Source organism: Staurois parvus, unplaced genomic scaffold, assembly GCF_062004578.1.
Source record: "Staurois parvus isolate SC_StPar_1 unplaced genomic scaffold, SC_StPar_1.0 ptg000491l, whole genome shotgun sequence".
Lineage (NCBI taxonomy): Eukaryota > Metazoa > Chordata > Amphibia > Anura > Ranidae > Staurois > Staurois parvus.
Window position 1 is genome coordinate 324988 of NW_028318287.1, and position 6153 is coordinate 331140.

Here is a 6153-nt window from a genome sequence, read left to right on the forward strand (position 1 = left end):
GAAAAAAATGCTAAGAAAAAAAGAAAAGAAAAGAACAAAAATGGCAGAACTACAAGGGACACAAAGGTCGCACTTTGTGACCCTTGTAGTTCTGCCATGGTTTCTTTCACTGGGGCCCTGAAGGTTCTATTTACTCCACTGGTTATTTATATATTTGAAAAGTGATCAGTCTTGATTTACTGATGGTGTGTCTTTTTTGAGGCCCTAAAATGCCTGGACAGTAGAAATACCCCCCAAATGCCCCCTTTTTGGAAAGTAGACAGTCCAAGGCACTTAGTACCTTTTGTCAAAATTTTTTGGAATTTGAAGAAATTAATTTTTTTTTACATACTGTCACCAGTGCAGTATAGCATCATCATATGACTGGTGTGGTGGTGATCAGTATGTTAAAAAAAAAAAAAAAGTAATATTTTTTTTAAATTTGAAACTTTTTAAAGGGCTGTGATTGGCCCTGTCGGTACCATGTGATCACTGTGACCAATCACAGAGATCATCACAAACATACTGTACATAATGAATGGCTATGAATGAAAGCCATTCATTGTATACAAATGGCATGTGACTGTTGTGATTGGTTACAGTGGTCACATGGTACCGGGACCGGCCTGGTATACCGATCTAAGTCCTATGGACACATTGCGGCTGCTAGGGCACATGAATGGGAGTATGTCATATGATGTCCTCCAGGATCCAGGAAGCCGGACGGAAAGTGGTTTAAAAAAAATTCTAAAAATGTAACTAAAGGCAATTGTTTTTTCATTTTGGATAGAGTAAGAGAGGGTTATACCTGTCAGTAATCCAGATATGACCAGAGATGTGTGGACTGACACGGAATATCAGGCTTCAGGAGTGATGTAGACAGGGGCGGACTGACCATTTGGGCACTCGGGCACTGCTTGAGGGCCCAGGGTCAGTAGGGGGCCCCATGAGATGCCCCTAGTACCTTTAATAGGCTTTTTTGGGTGTGGTTTGTGTGTGGGTGAGAACACAGGGGCCCCCATGACTCTCTATTGCCTGGGGGTCCCATGAGATGCTCCTGGTACCTTTCATAGGCTTTTTTGGGTGTGGTTTGAGTGTGGGTGAGGACACAGGGGCCCCATAATCCCCTATTGCCCCATGAGTTGTCAGTCCGCCCCTGGATGTAGATAATATAATTTATTTGTGAGACACACCAATATACAAATGCACAGTGCAAACAAAAACCAAATAACCAAAACCTTCTCAATATATACATTTGCAGAATAAAAGCGCAGTCAGGACTAGCCGAGGTCATACACAGCAGATCAAACATGGGGTGCAGGGAGGCAGACAGGACACGGAGCGGATCACAGGAGTAGGTAACAGGTAGCAGGTTCAGGAAAACAAGATAACAAGATATCACAGGCTCAAGGGAACAAACACCAAGGCACTGGTTACAGGCATGATGCTGTTTAAGTACACCTCCTGCAACCAGCCTCAGGTGATGGCTTGATTGCAGGAGGTGAGATCCTGACTGCTGAACGGCACTCGCTGGTAGGTCCTAGTACTGCAGCCCATAGAGCAGGTGAGCCACAACACCACCAGTGGTGAGCCCTTTCCTAACAATACCTCTGTCAGGATTCTTTATCGCCATCTGGGTCCCCTATGAGTAAGTCAGAAATGGCGAAACGCGTCAGGGCGGCAAACCGGAAGTGACGTGGGACGGCGTCTGATGTTGTTTGTTCCGGAGGTGGTGAGAGCACCTAAGCGGTCTCCACTTTTCCACACTGCATTTGGGCTTGTATTTTTTGTTTATATTGTAAGTGCAACTTTTAAAGCTTTCGATATATTTCTACTGCACCACTGGAGCGGGCCTTGTTCCTTCTATTTACATGATATGGTTGTCCATGGAGTGACATGGGATACCTTGTGAGATCCTTGTGCGTAGGTGGCTGAACAAGTGGATATTGGGGATTCCTTTCACCTCCTGTATTATCGATTACCAGCTAAAAACCCTCTTCTTTTTCTCACCTGCCAAACAGAGGACAAGAGAGCGCTGGTAAGTGCACACCCGTGTGGGGGCGCACTGTGACCCCTGTTTTTTTACCACTGGATATTTTGCTTTTCACTGGAGGTTTTTCCGATCACATGGTGGATTTAAATATGTGAAGTTTGATTTGGATTCACATAAATTTTTCTCACATATTAATTTTTTCTCACATATTAATGATTCTTTTTGAAATGTTATTGGTTGATTTAATCTTTTGGAATTTATGTTATTTGATATTATTATTATTGGCTTATCACTGTTGTGCGCCACTTCTACACCATCACTGTGGGTTTTAGTTAGCATTTTCAGCTTTCCCAGCCATCTTCTGTGGACTACAAAACACCAGGGGCGCATTTGCCGGGAGACAAACAAGGCGTTTGCTTGGGTGGAATCTTTCAGGGGGGTGATGCCATCCCCCCCCCCCCCCCCCCAGAAGAAAGGATGTTGGTTGTCATGTGCCGGCACCTATGTGGCGATTGCGCTGAGGTTTCCAAGGGACACCAGGACTAGGAAGAAGAGCGGACTCCAGGAAGGGTGTGACGAAGAGTCTCTCTTCTGGGGGGGGGGGGGGGGGAGGGAACCATGGGTGGTAGGCGGGCCAGCGAGGGAGCAGGCAGGCAGCTGGGTGGGCGGGCGTTGGGGGCAGCAGATTTTTTTGTGTTACCCGAGGCAGCACAAAACATAAATATACTACTAAACAACACCCCCCTTTGTAATGGGGATGAGCAGAGGAGGAGGGGTTTGTAAATCAAGAGAGCAGCCTATGGTGACAACTGTTCCTTCATGGTTACAGTACAGTAAGTCAGTGTTGTCACCCTAAGACAGGAAGTGTGTTAATGGGCGGATCACCAGGTGAAAATAAAGAGAAAAAGCTTGAAAAAAGAAAACTAATGCAGCCACCACATTCAAGGACTTATAAGCCAAAATATTTTTGTTCTTCAGTTTAGATACACTTTAAAGGGCACTCCTCCAAGTGTAATTTTTAAATACTCTATTTTGGTGAATATATACAGATCCAACGTTGTCCTGTTGTATTTTGCCAATTGTCAGCTGCAAGCAGGGTCCTGCAGCCCCATTGTCTTCAACTGTTTCATTTGGGGGCTGCTGTCTTTTCTGGGCTTTTGCTGATAACAAGACACGTCATCAGGGGTCTGGTTACAAGAACCAGGATCAGCCAGCTGGCCCTCTAATGACGTGCTTCAGTGCATGTGCAGAACAACATCCCGGCACCTCCTGGGACTTGTCTCCTCATCGGTATCCCAGGAGGCTGCAGGCAAAGGGAACGCCATTCTCACCTGCTTTCAGGTTGATGTTCAGTCAAGGAAAGCGGGGATGCTTTCAGCCACCTTCAAATCTACAAATTCCGGTTTTTGCTGCTGTAGTCCATCTTCCTTTTAGAGGATGGCTATGTTCGTTCTCCATAGTCCCGCTGTATGTAGGAATGGAGCCACCCTTTCTTGCTTGCTCCTGAGATGGACTATGGGAATTGCAGTGTACATAGAGAGGTGCACATGCCCACAACTAGCTTGCACTACTTCTTCTAAAAAAATGGAAATGAGAGGGAAAATGAGATGTTTGGGAGCTCCCAGCGGACATTACAACACAAAACGGTGAGAAACTATTTTATGACAAACAGATTACGGGCCATTAAGTAGCGGATGTACATGAATGATGTTTGGAGAATAAGGAGATTGCTTAGTGTCACTTTAAGGCCTTGTTCAGGCAAGTATTGGATGAAGATGTACAAGCAGTGACAGTAGGTCCACCGATACTGATGTAGGCAATGCTTGAGGCAGCGCAAGGCAAAAGCTGTGATGAGTGCTGGTGTGTAGTGAAGGCGTGCTGAGCGCCCTCCGTATACTGCTGGAAATGGCAGAATATATATAAATGTGTTCTTATAATATTCCCTCCTCTTCACTCCTCATAGGAAAAATAGAGATGTCTGTTAGGTGCTGAGAGAGAGAGAGAGAGATAGATAGATAGATAGATAGATAGATAGATAGATAGATAGATAGATAGATAGATAGATAGATAGACAAGCCATAGATAGATATGAATAGATAGATAGATAGATAGATAGATAGATAGATAGATAGATAGATAGATAGATAGATAGATAGATAGATAGATAGATAGATAGATAGAAATGGATAGATAGATAGATAGATAGATAGATAGATAGATAGATAGATAGATAGATACTGTTGCCAATCCTGGCAGGGATTCTAGAGTACCATTAGAAGTACAGGCAAGGATTCCATAGTATAAATATTAGAGGACACACCAGCGTTGTTTTGGGCAATTCTAGAAGTTCTGACAAGGATTCTGAGATGACCATTAGAAGTAGTGGCAGGGATTCCATGGGAGCTATTGGAAACATGTAAATGTGTGAGTTAGAGAGCGCACCTTATAAAGCTGCTGGTGCACAAAAAGGAACCACAGAGCCTTTCTAAGAATATAACATAAAAATGGGGTGTGCAGCGCTATACAAATAAAACACACTGTCATAAATATGACAAAAAGTGAAAAAAGTCCTATAAACTGAATGACAAACAGTCCGAGGTGATATGGTATCAGTCCAAATAGGTATATTCCAACATCCCAACATGAAGGTGTAGAAAAATTGCCCACTCACCGGAAGTGCAATTTAATGTCCACATAGAAATTCCATGAAGCCGAAGGTCCCGTGAAGGTGCGGCCTGATGGTAAAGGTGTCCTCTGGTGGTTAATGGGGTGACTGCTGCCAGAGATGATGGTCCGGACCTATATCCCAAATCCTCCAACCTGGGTGGACTCCTAAAATGCTGGGCTGAGATGTGGAGGCTCAGTGCCAGGTAATAGAGATGAAAACGCTCATGGTGTAGTATTGTGAAATGTATTTATTAGGGTATATATCATTATGGTAAACAGTAAACGTACAGGGTGATAATAACCTATACAAGTATAGTGTGAATGAGCTCTTGAATGCACTGACCGGTGGATAAAAATGATGGCCACCGGACCTCCTGATCCGGTGGCGTGACGTCAAGGCGTGCAGAGGCTCCTCCTAGACGCGCTTCGTGTAATAACACGTCTCCTGTAGGGGTGATGCCATGGGGTTGCCCCATTACTGGCAGCCCAGTAATGATGATCTTGACCAACACCACCAACATACTAGACCACTCTAGGGTCCAAATTTCTCTATTCACTGTCTCCAGTATATGCTGTATAAATAACTTGGTATCTCCCACAATTTGTTGACTTAATACATCTTAGCACTATAAAAACTAGATTCCTGTTTGTTGAGTAGCAAACTTTTTGTTAAATTCTTTATGATAATAAAATATTAAAGTGCCCGCTGAACAATCACACCGGCAAAAACAACAAAAAGAATTCTAGACAGCAGCCTCTGTTACCTGCTATTAGGCAAGCTTTCGTTTTGTAGCCGTAGCGGTGCCCCAGGATGCTGCATCTTGTTGTATTTTGAATTCCGTATTCTGCGGATATTGTGTACAGCCGGAGGACATGTTGGTTCCTGTAGGGGTACGGAACTGCAGATACCAAGATGTAAAACCTAAAGTCAGCCAAATGGTTATTCTACAAAAAATGTTCCCTTTATTTTAATCGCACCGATTGTTATGTTTAAAAGCAAAAAAAAAAACCATACAATTCCTATGTTCAGCACTAAGTAGTTAATATTCCGCACAGCCTGTTTTGTTTTATCCTCATGGCCCCCTGCGATACTATGTTACCTCAGACATAAAACCATGTTTGTGCTGTTTTTGAAGGTTACAGGTCATCAAAAATGTATTATGTTGTCTTGCACCCAGGGGTGGACTGACAACTCATGGGGCCCCCGGGCAACAGGGGATCATGGGGCCCCTGTGTCCTCGCCCACGCTCAAATCACACCCAAAAAAGCCTATGAAAGGTACCAGGGGCATCTCATGGGGCCCCCTACTGACCCCGGGCCCTCGGGTACTGCCCGAGTTCCCCAATGGTCAGTCCACCCCTGCTTGCACCTATTGTTTAACCACTTCCTGTCCGGACACTTTTACCCCCTTCCTGACCAGGGCAATTTTCAGCTTTCAGCGCTATCACACTTTGAATGACAATTGCGCAGTCATGCAACACTGTACCCAAATTAAATTTTTACCATTTTTTTGA